Consider the following 17500-nt stretch of genomic DNA (forward strand, 5'->3'; position numbering starts at 1 on the left):
TGTGATCCAGAGCAAAAAATATATTTCTATTAGTGCGTCACTCATTGATAACTACCAGTACTTCCATACACTACTGTTATATATCCTCTGTGTGTGATCTCTGTGAGTGATCCAAAATGTATATTTCTATTGGTGCGTCACTCTGACTACTAGTACAGCGGCTGCCGTATACTACTGCTATATATCCTCTGTGTGTGGGATCCAAAGTCAAAAATAAATTTCAATTATGTATTTGAAAGAGGTGCTCTGTCTGCTGTATCTGAAAGGGGTGATCTATCCATCCATCCATCCATCCATCCATCCATCCATCCATCCATCCATCCATCCATCCAGGGGCTCCGCCCCAGTGTAAAATTAATATAACAAAAGCTAAAAACAAAAAGACTAAAATTATAATAATAATAAAAAAAAAAAAAATATATATATATATATATATATATATATATATATTTATTTTGTTTGTGCTGTATCCCAGTGTACTATACAATTTTTATATTATTTTCATAAGTACTGTGACACTGCTGGTCAGACCGCAGTATATTATTTCCTACTCATAAACGCTTTGTGCAACGCTGCTGGTGTAGTCAACCGCAGTGTATAATTATTATATATATTTCTGATCCGTTTGTGTGACCCTGTAACTGCCAGTGTGATATAAAAAATATTTCTACATATTTTTGACTCATTTGTGCAACACTGTAACTGCAGTGTGGGATATAAAAAATAATATATATATATATTGATTTCAATTAATATTTTGTGCTGTGTCATCCCAGTATACATCCAGGGACTGCAGCTGCTCTATCCATCTAGTGGTGTTCTGTCAGTCCACCCAAAATAAAATACATCTTTTTTTATATTTTGTGCTGTATCCTCCCAGAATACATCCAGGTGTGCTTCGTCCATTTCAGGGTGTGGTATCTGTAGCTCATATACTTATTATAACTTATTGTCCTATTTTCATAACTCTTCTTATCACCACATTGTAAGTAATTCAAATTAATATTATTAATAATAAATATAAATTAGATAAATTAAATGAATATAAATATACTCTCCACACTCATATAGTGAACTTTCTGCATAATAATAATCAACATTGAGGACACCTGTGATATACTTGTATGAAATTACATGTAACAGGTACCATCAGCATCGAGAAGCTAGTGAGTGGGTCTTCCCTCACACTAATTGACCCATTAGGGTCTTATTAATTCAAACCTGTTTTGTACTGATCCAAGGCAGATGGAAGTAGTATTATATGAAGCTATTTTCTAGAGATGAGCGCCTGAAATTTTTCGGGTTTTGTGTTTTGGTTTTGGGTTCGGTTCCGCGGCCGTGTTTTGGGTTCGAACGCGTTTTGGCAAAACCTCACCGAATTTTTTTTGTCGGATTCGGGTGTGTTTTGGATTCGGGTGTTTTTTTCAAAAAACACTAAAAAACAGCTTAAATCATAGAATTTGGGGGTCATTTTGATCCCAAAGTATTATTAACCTCAAAAACCATAATTTACACTCATTTTCAGTCTATTCTGAATACCTCACACCTCACAATATTATTTTTAGTCCTAAAATTTGCACCGAGGTCGCTGTGTGAGTAAGATAAGCGACCCTAGTGGCCGACACAAACACCGGGCCCATCTAGGAGTGGCACTGCAGTGTCACACAGGATGTCCCTTCCAAAAAACCCTCCCCAAACAGCACATGACGCAAAGAAAAAAAGAGGCACAATGAGGTAGCTGTGTGAGTAAGATTAGCGACCCTAGTGGCCGACACAAACACCGGGCCCATCTAGGAGTGGCACTGCAGTGTCACGCAGGATGTCCCTTCCAAAAAACCCTCCCCAAACAGCACATGACGCAAAGAAAAAAAGAGGCGCAATGAGGTAGCTGTGTGAGTAAGATTAGCGACCCTAGTGGCCGACACAAACACCGGGCCCATCTAGGAGTGGCACTGCAGTGTCACGCAGGATGTCCCTTCCAAAAAACCCTCCCCAAACAGCACATGACGCAAAGAAAAAAAGAGGCGCAATGAGGTAGCTGTGTGAGTAAGATTAGCGACCCTAGTGGCCGACACAAACACCGGGCCCATCTAGGAGTGGCACTGCAGTGTCACGCAGGATGTCCCTTCCAAAAAACCCTCCCCAAACAGCACATGACGCAAAGAAAAAAAGAGGCGCAATGAGGTAGCTGACTGTGTGAGTAAGATTAGTGACCCTAGTGGCCGACACAAACACCGGGCCCATCTAGGAGTGGCACTGCAGTGTCACGCAGGATGTCCCTTCCAAAAAACCCTCCCCAATCAGCACATGATGCAAAGAAAAAGAAAAGAAAAAAGAGGTGCAAGATGGAATTGTCCTTGGGCCCTCCCACCCACCCTTATGTTGTATAAACAAAACAGGACATGCACACTTTAACCAACCCATCATTTCAGTGACAGGGTCTGCCACACGACTGTGACTGATATGACGGGTTGGTTTGGACCCCCCCCCAAAAAGAAGCAATTAATCTCTCCTTGCACAAACTGGCTCTACAGAGGCAAGATGTCCACCTCATCTTCACCCTCCGATATATCACCGTGTACATCCCCCTCCTCACAGATTATCAATTCGTCCCCACTGGAATCCACCATCTCAGCTCCCTGTGTACTTTGTGGAGGCAATTGCTGCTGGTCAATGTCTCCGCGGAGGAATTGATTATAATTCATTTTAATGAACATCATCTTCTCCACATTTTCTGGATGTAACCTCGTACGCCGATTGCTGACAAGGTGAGCGGCGGCACTAAACACTCTTTCGGAGTACACACTTGTGGGAGGGCAACTTAGGTAGAATAAAGCCAGTTTGTGCAAGGGCCTCCAAATTGCCTCTTTTTCCTGCCAGTATAAGTACGGACTGTGTGACGTGCCTACTTGGATGCGGTCACTCATATAATCCTCCACCATTCTATCAATGTTGAGAGAATCATATGCAGTGACAGTAGACGACATGTCCGTAATCGTTGTCAGGTCCTTCAGTCCGGACCAGATGTCAGCATCAGCAGTCGCTCCAGACTGCCCTGCATCACCGCCAGCGGGTGGGCTCGGAATTCTGAGCCTTTTCCTCGCACCCCCAGTTGCGGGAGAATGTGAAGGAGGAGATGTTGACAGGTCGCGTTCCGCTTGACTTGACAATTTTGTCACCAGCAGGTATTTCAACCCCAGCAGACTTGTGTCTGCCGGAAAGAGAGATCCAAGGTAGGCTTTAAATCTAGGATCGAGCACGGTGGCCAAAATGTAGTGCTCTGATTTCAACAGATTGACCACCCGTGAATCCTTGTTAAGCGAATTAAGGGCTGCATCCACAAGTCCCACATGCCTAGCGGAATCGCTCCCTTTTAGCTCCTTCTTCAATGCCTCCAGCTTCTTCTGCAAAAGCCTGATGAGGGGAATGACCTGACTCAGGCTGGCAGTGTCTGAACTGACTTCACGTGTGGCAAGTTCAAAGGGCATCAGAACCTTGCACAACGTTGAAATCATTCTCCACTGCACTTGAGACAGGTGCATTCCACCTCCTATATCGTGCTCAATTGTATAGGCTTGAATGGCCTTTTGCTGCTCCTCCAACCTCTGAAGCATATAGAGGGTTGAATTCCACCTCGTTACCACTTCTTGCTTCAGATGATGGCAGGGCAGGTTCAGTAGTTTTTGGTGGTGCTCCAGTCTTCTGTACGTGGTGCCTGTACGCCGAAAGTGTCCCGCAATTCTTCTGGCCACCGACAGCATCTCTTGCACGCCCCTGTCGTTTTTTAAAAAATTCTGCACCACCAAATTCAAGGTATGTGCAAAACATGGGACGTGCTGGAATTTGCCCATATTTAATGCACACACAATATTGCTGGCGTTGTCCGATGCCACAAATCCACAGGAGAGTCCAATTGGGGTAAGCCATTCCGCGATGATCTTCCTCAGTTGCCGTAAGAGGTTTTCAGCTGTGTGCGTATTCTGGAAAGCGGTGATACAAAGCGTAGCCTGCCTAGGAAAGAGTTGGCGTTTGCGAGATGCTGCTACTGGTGCCGCCGCTGCTGTTCTTGCGGCGGGAGTCCATACATCTACCCAGTGGGCTGTCACAGTCATATAGTCCTGACCCTGCCCTGCTCCACTTGTCCACATGTCCGTGGTTAAGTGGACATTGGGTACAACTGCATTTTTTAGGACACTGGTGAGTCTTTTTCTGACGTCCGTGTACATTCTCGGTATCGCCTGCCTAGAGAAGTGGAACCTAGATGGTATTTGGTAACGGGGGCACACTGCCTCAATAAATTGTCTAGTTCCCTGTGAACTAACGGCGGATACCGGACGCACGTCTAACACCAACATAGTTGTCAAGGCCTCAGTTATCCGCTTTGCAGTAGGATGACTGCTGTGATATTTCATCTTCCTCGCAAAGGACTGTTGAACAGTCAATTGCTTACTGGAAGTAGTACAAGTGGGCTTACGACTTCCCCTCTGGGATGACCATCGACTCCCAGCGGCAACAACAGCAGCGCCAGCAGCAGTAGGCGTTACACGCAAGGATGCATCGGAGGAATCCCAGGCAGGAGAGGACTCGTCAGAATTGCCAGTGACATGGCCTGCAGGACTATTGGCATTCCTGGGGAAGGAGGAAATTGACACTGAGGGAGTTGGTGGGGTGGTTTGCGTGAGCTTGGTTACAAGAGGAAGGGATTTACTGGTCAGTGGACTGCTTCCGCTGTCACCCAAAGTTTTTGAACTTGTCACTGACTTATTATGAATGCGCTGCAGGTGACGTATAAGGGAGGATGTTCCGAGGTGGTTAACGTCCTTACCCCTACTTATTACAGCTTGACAAAGGGAACACACGGCTTGACACCTGTTGTCCGCATTTCTGGTGAAATACCTCCACACCGAAGAGCTGATTTTTTTGGTATTTTCACCTGGCATGTCAACGGCCATATTCCTCCCACGGACAACAGGTGTCTCCCCGGGTGCCTGACTTAAACAAACCACCTCACCATCAGAATCCTCCTGGTCAATTTCCTCCCCAGCGCCAGCAACACCCATATCCTCCTCATCCTGGTGTACTTCAACACTGACATCTTCAATCTGACTATCAGGAACTGGACTGCGGGTGCTCCTTCCAGCACTTGCAGGGGGCGTGCAAATGGTGGAAGGCGCATGCTCTTCACGTCCAGTGTTGGGAAGGTCAGGCATCGCAACCGACACAATTGGACTCTCCTTGTGGATTTGGGATTTCGAAGAATGCACAGTTCTTTGCTGTGCTGCTTTTGCCAGCTTGAGTCTTTTCATTTTTCTAGCGAGAGGCTGAGTGCTTCCATCCTCATGTGAAGCTGAACCACTAGCCATGAACATAGGCCAGGGCCTCAGCCGTTCCTTGCCACTCCGTGTGGTAAATGGCATATTGGCAAGTTTACGCTTCTCCTCCGACAATTTTATTTTAGGTTTTGGAGTCCTTTTTTTTCTGATATTTGGTGTTTTGGATTTGACATGCTCTGTACTATGACATTGGGCATCGGCCTTGGCAGACGACGTTGCTGGCATTTCATCGTCTCGGCCATGACTAGTGGCAGCAGCTTCAGCACGAGGTGGAAGTGGATCTTGATCTTTCCCTAATTTTGGAACCTCAACATTTTTGTTCTCCATATTTTAATAGGCACAACTAAAAGGCACCTCAGGTAAACAATGGAGATGGATACTAGTATACAATTATGGACTGCCTGCCGACTGCAGACACAGAGGTAGCCACAGCCGTGAACTACCGTACTGTACTGTGTCTGCAGCTAATATAGACTGGTTGATAAAGAGAAGATGTCTATGTAACTATGTATGTATAAAGAAGACTGAAAAAAATCCACGGTTAGGTGGTATACAATTATGGACGGACTGCCTGCCTAGTGCAGACACAGAGGTAGCCACAGCCGTGAACTACCGTACTGTACTGTGTCTGCAGCTAATATAGACTGGTTGATAAAGAGAAGATGTCTATGTAACTATGTATGTATAAAGAAGAATGAAAAAAATCCACGGTTAGGTGGTATTACAATTATGGACGGACTGCCTGCCGAGTGCAGAGACACAGAGGTAGCCACAGCCGTGAACTACCGTACTGTGTCTGCTGCGACTGGATGATAAATGATATAAAAAATATATATATATCACTACTGCAGCCGGACAGGTATATATTATATATTATATAATGACGGACCTGCTGGACACTGTCTGTCAGCAGAATGAGTTTTATTTTTATAGAATAAAAAAAAAAAAAACACACAAGTGAAGTCACACGACGAGTGTTTAACTTTTTCAGGCAATCACAATATAAGTATACTACTAACTATACTGGTGGTCAGTGTGGTCAGGTCACTGGTCAGTCACACTGGCAGTGGCACTCCTGCAGCAAAAGTGTGCACTGTTTAATTTTAATATAATATGTACTCCTGGCTCCTGCTATAACCTATAACTGGCACTGCAGTAGTGCTCCCCAGTCTCCCCCACAATTATAAGCTGTGTGAGCTGAGCAGTCAGACAGATATATAATATATATAGATGATGCAGCACACTGGCCTGAGCCTGAGCAGTGCACACAGATATGGTATGTGACTGACTGAGTCACTGTGTGTATCGCTTTTTTCAGGCAGAGAACGGATATATTAAATAAACTGCACTGTGTGTCTGGTGGTCACTCACTATATAATATATTATGTACTCCTGGCTCCTGCTATAACCTATAACTGGCACTGCAGTAGTGCTCCCCAGTCTCCCCCACAATTATAAGCTGTGTGAGCTGAGCAGTCAGACAGATATATATAATATTATATATAGATAATAGATGATGCAGCACACTGGCCTGAGCCTGAGCAGTGCACACAGATATGGTATGTGACTGACTGAGTCACTGTGTGTATCGCTTTTTTCAGGCAGAGAACGGATATATTAAATAAACTGCACTGTGTGTCTGGTGGTCACTCACTATATAATATATTATGTACTCCTGGCTCCTGCTATAACCTATAACTGGCACTGCAGTAGTGCTCCCCAGTCTCCCCCACAATTATAAGCTGTGTGAGCTGAGCAGTCAGACAGATATATATAATATTATATATAGATAATAGATGATGCAGCACACTGGCCTGAGCCTGAGCAGTGCACACAGATATGGTATGTGACTGACTGAGTCACTGTGTGTATCGCTTTTTTCAGGCAGAGAACGGATATATTAAATAAACTGCACTGTGTGTCTGGTGGTCACTCACTATATAATATATTATGTACTCCTGGCTCCTGCTATAACCTATAACTGGCACTGCAGTAGTGCTCCCCAGTCTCCCCCACAATTATAAGCTGTGTGAGCTGAGCAGTCAGACAGATATATATAATATTATATATAGATAATAGATGATGCAGCACACTGGCCTGAGCCTGAGCAGTGCACACAGATATTGGCCCTCATTCCGAGTTGTTCGCTCGCAAGGCGATTTCAGCAGAGTTACACACGCTAAGCCGCCGCCTACTGGGAGTGAATCTAAACTTCTTAAATGTGCGACCGATGTATGCGCATTTTTGCGATCAAAAACGAGTTAGCAGTTTCTGAGTAACTCCAGACTTACTCTGCCTGTGCGATCAGTTCAGTGCTTTTCGGTCCCGGCTGACGTCAGAAACACACCCAGCGTTCGGCCAAGCACTCCCACCATTTCTCCAGACACGCCTGCGTTTTTTCCGGAAACGGTAGCGTTTTCAGCCACACGCCCATAAAACGCCATACATCCGCCCAGTAACACCCATTTCCTGTCAATCACAATGCGATCGCCGGAGCGATGAAAAAGCCGTGAGTAAAATTACTTTCTTCATAGTAAAGTTACTTGGCGCATGCGCAGTGCGAACATTACGCATGCGCACTAAGAGAATTCTCACTGCGATGCGATGAAAAATACCGAGCGAACAACTCGGAATGAGGGCCATGGTATGTGACTGAGTCACTGTGTGCTGTGTATCGCTTTTTTCAGGCAGAGAACGGATTATAAAGTAAACTGCACTGTCCTCACTAGTAAACTCTCTCCACTCAGTCTCTACACTTCTACAGTAACAGTACTCCTCCTAGTCAGCTCCAGTAAATCTCTCTCAGTCTCTTATAATCTAAATGGAGAGGACGCCAGCCACGTCCTCTCCCTATCAATCTCAATGCACGTGTGAAAATGGCGGCGACGCGCGGCTCCTTATATAGAATCCGAGTCTCGCGATAGAATCCGAGCCTCGCGAGAATCCGACAGCGTCATGATGACGTTCGGGCGCGCTCGGGTTAACCGAGCAAGGCGGGAAGATCCGAGTCGCTCGGACCCGTGAAAAAAAACATGAAGTTCTGGCGGGTTCGGATTCAGAGAAACCGAACCCGCTCATCTCTACTATTTTCCTGTCTGAAATCACCTCACATGTTGACGGATCAGAACATATTTTGTTTTTATAGCCTTGCAGTGTTTTGGATGCCAACCTTTTTTTATGTGAAGAATTAATAAAAGTTAAGTTTAAATTTATTGATTAATATCATTTCTGATTAATACTACAAAGAGTGTGCCCAAACAAGAGTCTTCTTTTTCTTTTCCATGCACATATACCCTCTGACTCAGGGCGCACTGCCAAACGGACATATAGGGTAAACTCATTTACTAACATATATCGTCCACTTTTGGTCTTCTTACCTATTGTACCCTAATTTACTTAGGCCAGTGCGAATCATAACCCTTTTTTCACACAAGCAATTGGGTCTGACAGGTGAGGCCTAAATAGGGTGACATTCCAGTAGATTTTATAATGGTAAGTTGGAGCCTGTTTAGTGCCAGCTGAACTGGGTACTGAAATGTGACACAGTATGAACTAGTGTGCACTATAGCATGGCATAATATGAACAACAGACACTGTTGTGGCATAATATGAACTGGGGGGCACTGTGGTGTTGCATAATATAAATTGGGGGCATTTATATGTAGCACTGTGTGAACTGAAGATGCTATAATGTGGCACTATAAGCTGAGTACATTTCAATGGGACATAATATTTATTAGGGACACTGTATGGCATGAGGTACAGTGTGGCATAATGTGTACTAGCAGCACTACAGTGTGGCATATTATGAACTAGGACACTACTATAGGGCATAAAATGAACTAGGGCACTAATATTGGGCATAATATTAACTGCTCCTGCAGAGAAAGGTGTGTCTCTAGAAGCATTGGGGGAGCTTTCAAAATGTTGCTACGGTGCCTACAAAGTTCTGGCTGTGTCCCTGTACACACATTTCATTGTGCGTATACAAAGAAATATGATTGCATGCCTGCTAATTGACATGCAGGTGGGTCATGTGTATGTGACAAATGGAATACAAATCTATGTGCCCATCTTGTTACATTAACTTAATCTTATTAATTATATTCCTTTTATTCCTCTGAATATTATTTCATAATGTTTAAACACCTTATTGTTTTTGCTACCTGTAATCATCAGAGTGCCAAAGCTTCTACACGCACTCATTGTACCATTAGCACAGACAGGAAGATGCAGGATAGAGAGAAAAGTTTCACTGTAGATCTTTCTGATATTCTGTAAACTAAATGAGCATACATCAGGCCTAAGCTAGAGGAGGTAGCTCTAGCAATGCTGACTGGTTCATCTTTAATGAATATTGATTATCTGCCCAATTAGTTAAAAGTCAACATAATGCAGCATTTTCCTCCAAACAAGACCCATGAAAACAATTTGCAGTGCACATTTCATAAGCAGTTAGTGTTTTCACAGCAAATGCATCAATAAAGATAAAATATTATCTCTGAATTTATGGCGGTGAAAGGTCCACTTTTACGTCCTTGATTCATGATATATAGTTCATTGGTTTAGTTTTAATTACTGTTAACTTCTTACAGGAAATCTAAAAAAAAATTGTTTCTAACTATGAACAAACCTGGAACTCTTTACATAGATTACAGAAAATGTATTATTTATAGTGACATTGTTTCAACCAGTTGAAAAAGAGAAAATAATATATATTTTAGCGAAATCTGCATTTTAATGTACTGTTTGTTCTGGAGACTACACAGAAAACTTATATTGCAGATGAGTCAAGATAATGACTTACTCAGTGCATACTGCACATGTTTCCACTACGCAAATGGGTAAAATTTCATAGCACCTATAAAATATTACAACTGCACTATGCTGCCTTTAACTAAGCAATTTAATAGCTGGGAATGCAGAAGTGTGAAAGTATTAATTGCTTTTCCTTAAAGATTGTGCTTTCCTTGGCTCAGATGTGCACTACATCATTTTCTATAGGACTAAGAAGGACATGCTTTCTATATCTTTATGACACAGGATGTTTTAGTGCCAAGTACTATCATGCAGAACTCTTGCTACATAATAACCCCCAAAAATTCTGCTAATAACTATTTGGCTGGTTTCACATACTGTGTATAAAGTAACTTTTAGACTATTTTTTATTATTTTGCTGTACTCAATCTATAGAACATCTCAGTTGTCCAATGGCTAAACACTCATGATAATATTAATCTGATCAACATCCATATAAAAGTACAGAGGGACTGATTTAGCGTTCCATGCAATTCTGTCTGTTGGCCATTCTCAAACTGCGCATATGTTGCATCCTCTATGCGCAACATAGAGCAGTCATTTGCAAATCCCTGCTGGTGATGTTTGGGGTGGCAGTTGCTGTGTCTGCCCTATTTAAATATTTGACTGCACTGCAGCTGGAGCCATCACTGGCAGAGATACTAAATTTTCCAAAAAGAGGCCACAATGGCGGCTGCTTTACATGCAAGTCTGAATCAGTTTGAGAGTAATAATACGAGTTGTGAATATTAACCTCTATCTTCTTCTATTATTTTTTATCTATATATAATAATAATAATCATTTTATTTATATAGCGCTCTTTCTCCAATAGGACTCAAGGCGCTTAACAGATACATAGTATAATATAGTACAGAAAATAATGAAGTACAGAAAAGCTTTTCATAAAATACAGAAGCATGAAGATACTAAAGGGACATTATGGAAATGCTTGAGTAAACAGGAAAGTCTTGAGTCTACTTTTGAAGGATTCTAAAGTTGGGGACTCTCACACTGTGCGGGGAAGTGAGTTCCATAGAGTCAGAGCTGCATGACTAAAAGCTCCACCCCCAGATGAATTATGGGAGATTCTAGGTACTGCTAAAAGTAGAAATGTTGAAAAGTATTTCTGCTGGTCTGTCAGCTTATTTGAAGTCCTGGGAAAGCTGCCTGTTTGTCTGCATTTGTTGTGGAGCTGCTTGTACGTGGGAGGGCACCCAGGCAACAAAGCTTGAAAGTGGAGTGCCCGTCTGCATTGTGTTTTGTATGTATGTATGTATGTATATATATATATATATATATATATATATAATCCACTGGTTTACAAAATGTTACTTGGCAGAATCTCTTCTAGTTCACTGTAGTCACCATTGACTTTCTGTTAGTCTACAGCATTACACTCATAATTCACATGCAATTCCCTAAAGTAAATCATTTTGTGGTCTAGGTAAAGAATAAGAGGTGCCAATTTGGGATGTTTAATCTTTTAAGAGACACACCAAACTAAAATACATAGCCAACCCCTAACTCAGCATAAAGCCTAGTTCAGTTTTACAGAACTGTGACTAAAAAGAAATATAGTATGTGTGACTTAAACACTTATAAACCTAAGCCATGCAAATAGGTCTAAAATATATTTCAAGTAAGAGAAAGAACTTTAATTTGCCAGGAATGCTTTTACATTAACATACTGAAGTACAGCAGAACTTCTACTAGACTTCTTTTTTTAAGCTAGTGTATTTAAAATAAAACAATATCCAGTTAATGCAGTGTTCAAGTGGTGACAAATGATCCTGCCAATTAAATAAATGTACATATTACTTGCTTTATATTCATGAATGGTAATTCAAACCTATTAATCAAAGCAATGAATCGTTCCTTAGAAAGCTCAGTGAGTGCTACTATTGTTCCACAGAAAACTAGAGATATTTAATAGGACTGTGACAGTCCTAGATAAGAAGAAAGACATTTACGTAATCCCATTAATTGAGGAACTGACACAAATAATACAAGCTAGCTTTACTGAAAAAATCTCTATGGGTAACGCAAATACTGTCGGTGATATATACAAACATTTCAATTTTACGCTATAAGGATATTATAGATACATATAATGGTGTTAACTAAATGTGTACAGTCTGTCATTGTGTGCCGTGGTGTCATTCACGCAGAATATCTTGCACTTACCCTGCTATAATACATTACAAAAAAGCAGCCACCAATACATTAATGTTATGTACAAAGGGATGCTTGCTTAGTTCTGGGGTGATCACTGTGCAAATGGAGTTTTAATAGAGATCATTGATCTCTAATAGCAAACAAAAGTGGTAATAGGAAGATTGACCATTGTGCATTATTTTCTTCTGTTCATGGTCCATTATCTTTTCTCTCTGACCACCAGTGTGTGTAGTTCCCCTGTCCTATATGAGAATCAATGATCTCTCCTGCAGGATCCATTCACTTCCATTTATATAGCAGTCACCACCAGGTGAATGAATCTCAGCTCAGGTGTGCCACAAATGTTTTCCGTATGCCCTTTATCTCAAAAGTATTTTCCTGATCTTATAAGGCTACTACACAGGTAACAGTACGTAAGAAGTAGATTACATGCTGCAGTATTTCAGTGTTTCAAAGCTGGCAAATAAAATGTAAAAAGGCGAGAAATACAGTCAAATGTAATATATTCTGGATATCTGCTAACACATCCTTAACAAAAAGAAAATAGGCCTAATTTTATTTCAGTGGAGTCCAAATCAATCATACTATGACTTAAACAATGTCCTATTGAAACTGAACAATGACTAATGCTATCTTTCCTTTGTTGGTTTTGTTACAGTGTAGTGGTTGAGAAGCATTAATAGAAGAACTAAAATAGCTGCTGTAATGATGTCAGCATCACGTTTTCCTAGACATTCAGGCTGAAGAACCAGGCTAACTAATAACCCCACACTGTCCTGACAGCTGCACACATCTGATTAAATATATAATTTATTTGCTCAATTGTAAAACAGTACATGTGTGTCTGATGACAAAACAGCAGCTGACATGAAGTTTTGGTTAATGTACTCAGCTAACTCTCCTAAAAATAATAATAATCTTTATTCATGTGACTTAAGGAAAAAAGAATAGCGTTTTAAATAAAAATGAAAAGAATTGTTCTCTTGTTTTTAGGCAGGTGTGCATTTACTATACCAATTGCACCTGGATCTCTTTACAAATAAGAAACTATGGTAAGTAATTTAGGGACCTATGTATCAAGCCCATTTTTCAAAAAATTCTACAGAAACAGCAGTTTCTGCATAATTGTATGCATTGTAGCTATGTACTAACAGCCTAATACTGGAGATTTTAGAGAAATCTCCTGCAGAAGGCTAATTAGCGCTGAAGACTGCCATCCCCATTATCATCAATGATAATTGTGGTCTGGACTCTATGGTGGTCATTCCGAGTTGTTCGCTCATTACCGATTTTCGCTATGCTGCAATTTGTTGCTAAATGCGCATGCGCATGGTACGCAGAGCGCATGCGCTAAGTTATTTAACACAAAACTTAGTAGATTTGCTGGTGTTCGTGCAACACTTTTCAGTCGCACTGCTGATCGGTAAATGATTGACAGGAAAGGGGCGTTTCTGGGTGGTAACTGAGCGTTTTCCGGGAGTGTGCTAAAAAACGCAGGCGTGTCAGGGAAAAATGCGGGAGTGTCTGGAGAAACGTGGGAGTGGCTGGCCAAACGCAGGGCGTGTTTGTGACGTCAAACCAGGAACTAAACGGACTGTGCTGATCGCAATCTAGGAGTAGGTCTGGAGCTACTCAGAAACTGTAAATAATTATTTAGTAGCAGTTCTGCTAATCTTTCGTTCGCTATTCTGCTAAGCTAAGATACACTCCCAGAGGGCGGCGGCCTAGCGTGTGCAATGCTGCTAAAAGCAGCTAGTGAGCGAACAACTCAGAATGAGTGCCTATGCACAAAACTCCACAAAGTGAAGCTTTTTGAATTTGGACCCATAAGCCTGTGGATGCAATCTCACAGGTGATATACCACTCTCGCAGCCTCCTGCCATCTCCTGAATCTGACACTGGGTGCATGTGCAGTGTCAGATTCCCCTGAAGGAGTCTTTCATAAATTGAGGAGTCCTCTGATGTGCCGGTATGTAACTCGCAGGGACAGCGGTTATCGCTATTGATGTCCATGCAAGTCAACTTTTTAGTACATAGCGGGGATATTTGAATTCATAGTGAAAATATCCACCACAATACTGACTGTTAATAATGAAGGCCCCTTAGACTCTGAAAGTTACCGTAGTAGTCCCACCATGGCCTAACAATTTTAAGATGGACCTGTTTATGAAAGGTACCTAAATCAGTCATTCAGAATTGCCATGCACATTCATGTTACGTAACTACCTTACAACAAATATATACAATTTTGTGACTCAGAATGTAGCCTCATATTATCATGCCTATGTGTCAAAAGGAGTATTGTAACCGGCATGGGACAATTTGTTAGGTACAAAAAGATATTTCTGAGCACAAGATACATTGTACCATTGACAAAACATATTTAGTAAGACAAAAGCAGGTGTAATCAGTCACAAAACATATTCAGTTTTCCAGGTCAGTCATTTCCAGAAAATGCTGTCAATTTAATTTTGATTGTAGCTTATAACTGTTACATATATCCATCAGCTCAGCAGCCTCAAAAAACTCATTTATTAGCAAATGAACGTATTACATGTTACTAATGCAGATTGTATTGTTAATTAACCAATATTTCTTACCTTGTGACCCTTAGTGTGAATGCTGTTTTCCAATCCTGCAACCTATTGAGGAAAGGATTGGAAATATTAGTTTTGTATTATTCGATAGTAGAATCTAAATGCAAAGATCAAGTTTAAGCATAAATTATAGGTTACAGTACACACTTCCTATGAAAGCCATACTTGCTGGCTTTATATTATAAGCAATTTGTCTCATAAGGGTTAATCCAACCCACTAACTTTTTCTAAACTACTGCAGTTCTAGTTTACAGACATAAATTAATTTTACAATTTTTAATATCTATGATGAAGATGATTTAATGAGAATCATATTTCTGGGCATTATTTTGACATTTCTATACTTTGGTGGAAATTCAGTGTAAACATGGGATGGAGAAGGTCTGGTGTCATTGGCTCTGATATCACCTGGACAGGTATAAGCAGTGTGACCTGCAGTTTAGGTGCAATGAGCAACAAAATTATTGCTCAAAAAGGGATGCAGTCAGGATGACGGCAGTTGGGATGTCGACGGTCAGATTCCCTGCGCTGGAATCCCAACACTCATCCATAAAGCCGACTCTGGAACTCCGACACCAGACAAAATATCGACGCCAGAATCCCAACCGCTGGTATCCCGAATGTAAGTATGCCATGGATTCTTAGGTTAAGGCCGCAGGAGGGGGTAGGTTTAGCCACCCCCGGGAGGGTTAGGACAAGGCTGCAGTGAGGGGGGTGTTAGGGTTAGGCTACCCTGGGGACAGTTAGGCTGCTGGTGTGGAAGGGTTAGGTTAGGCTGTGGGGAGCAGGGTTAGGTTTAGGCACCACAGGGGAGGGTTAGGGTTAGGCTTTTGGGGGTGTTAGACTTAGGCTGCGGGAAGGCAGGGTTTGGGGGATATTGGGAGAGGGTAAGTATACTTACCTAGCCCCTGTTGGTATTGCTTTCATTGGTATGCCGCAGACAGTCTTTTGACCTCCGGCATCCCGACCGCTGGAATATCATATTGCACCCCTCAAAAACACCACATTTCTATAGCGTTTACATGTCACGCAGCACTTTTACAGAGAGTATGTGATAGTTTACATTATTCCCTGCTCCATTGGACCTTGACATGCGAGGTGTGGTGCTGCCGCCATGGTTACACAGTAAATCTCTAGTGCTGACCGTGTGAGGCAATTTCTACAAATTTTTCCAGGGCCACTTCTAGTTCTCAATCCGGGTGTAATATTGTATACCAGCGTCCAGGCTCCTGGCGACCAGCATACCGGCGCCGGAATCCAGACCACCGGCATACCGACAGCATGGCGAGCGCAAATGAACCCCTTGCAGGCTCGCTGCACTCACCACGCTGCGGGCACGGTGGTGCGCTACGCGCACCACGCTATTTATTCTCCCTCCAGGGGGGTCTTGGACCCCCAAGAGGGAGATAAAGTGTCGGTATGCCGGCTGTCGTGATTCCAGCGCCTGTATACTGTGTGCCGGGATCCCGACAGCCGGCAAACTGAAGACCACCCCTCAATCCGCCCCTGGCTATAACTATATTAACAGACTAGGGAACATTTTGTCAGAGTCCATTTATCCTACCAGCATGTTTTTACTTAGTGGTATGGAACATACAAAATCCACACAGATTATTATTTATTATTATCCATTATTTATATGTCGCCACAAGGGATCTGCAGCACCCAATTACATAAATTAATAATCAAAACAGGAAGACAGTGACTAACAGTTGAAGACAATATAGGAAAAGTACAGGAAAATAAACATAGCTACATCAGCAGGTGACAGTAAAATAGGTATCAGGGTGACAGAAAACCACGGGATTTGGTGCAGTTGAAGGTGGTTAAAGTAAGAAAAGTATAAGTAGATGAGGGAAGAGAGCCCTGCGCGTTAGAGCTTACATTCTAAAGGATAGTTCAATAGTTGGAATCAAACCCAAGGCACAAAGTGCTATAAGAGCAATGCAAATCACTATGTGGCATGTATCCCTCCCCGTCCTCCCTCACTTTCTTTGCCAGTGACACATAAGAAAATGGGAATTATTATTAGTCTTTCATTTATAAAGTTTCAGCATATTTAAAGCACTAAGAAATAAAGAGCTACAAACAATAAAAGAAAGGAGAGGGCCTTGTTTCTTAGAATTTTCAATTTAAACAACATAGGAGCAGTTAGACATATGATAAAAGTGCTTGTTCTCACTGGCCTATTTACAATGATGTGCAGTGCACAAGAGCCCCGGGGTCCAGAGGGGGCCCACACCGCACACCCATTTTTAAAATACTCACCTCTCTGGAGTCCCCCGCTGGCAGCAGCATCTCTTAGCAAATCTCCGGTAAATGATGCAGTGGCCACTTTCCGGATATTTGCGCATGCGCAGTAAGGAAAACTCTGGGAAAATAGCCACCGTGCCATTTTCCCGGAGATCTGCGCATGTGCACTAGACTCTGGGACAGCACTAGGGTCCCCTAGTAACCCTAGTGCCCAGAGTCTACAGCGCTGTGGGCTAGAGAGGAGGGAGCCCAGACAGAGTCTGCACACAGGCCTCCTCTCTAGAAGCTCCCCTGCTTGTTTTGTACAACAACCAAACAATGGCCCTCATTCCGAGTTGTTCGCT

General features: G+C 42.3%; 1 protein-coding gene across 33 annotated transcripts in view; it reads right to left on the reverse strand.

The window, feature by feature from the left end:
• The window catches only part of PTPRD (protein tyrosine phosphatase receptor type D), a 2362472-nt gene that overhangs the window by 711252 nt on the left and 1633720 nt on the right, over positions 1–17500 (reverse strand). For all 33 annotated transcript variants that reach the window (XM_063914017.1, XM_063914015.1, XM_063914014.1 and 30 more), the window contains exon 9: positions 14907–14948. The gene's annotated coding sequence lies outside the window, so the exon portion shown is untranslated. The remainder of the gene's footprint in view (positions 1–14906; positions 14949–17500) is intronic.

The sequence above is a fragment of the Pseudophryne corroboree genome, chromosome 1 (assembly GCF_028390025.1).
Source record: "Pseudophryne corroboree isolate aPseCor3 chromosome 1, aPseCor3.hap2, whole genome shotgun sequence".
Classification (NCBI taxonomy): domain Eukaryota; kingdom Metazoa; phylum Chordata; class Amphibia; order Anura; family Myobatrachidae; genus Pseudophryne; species Pseudophryne corroboree.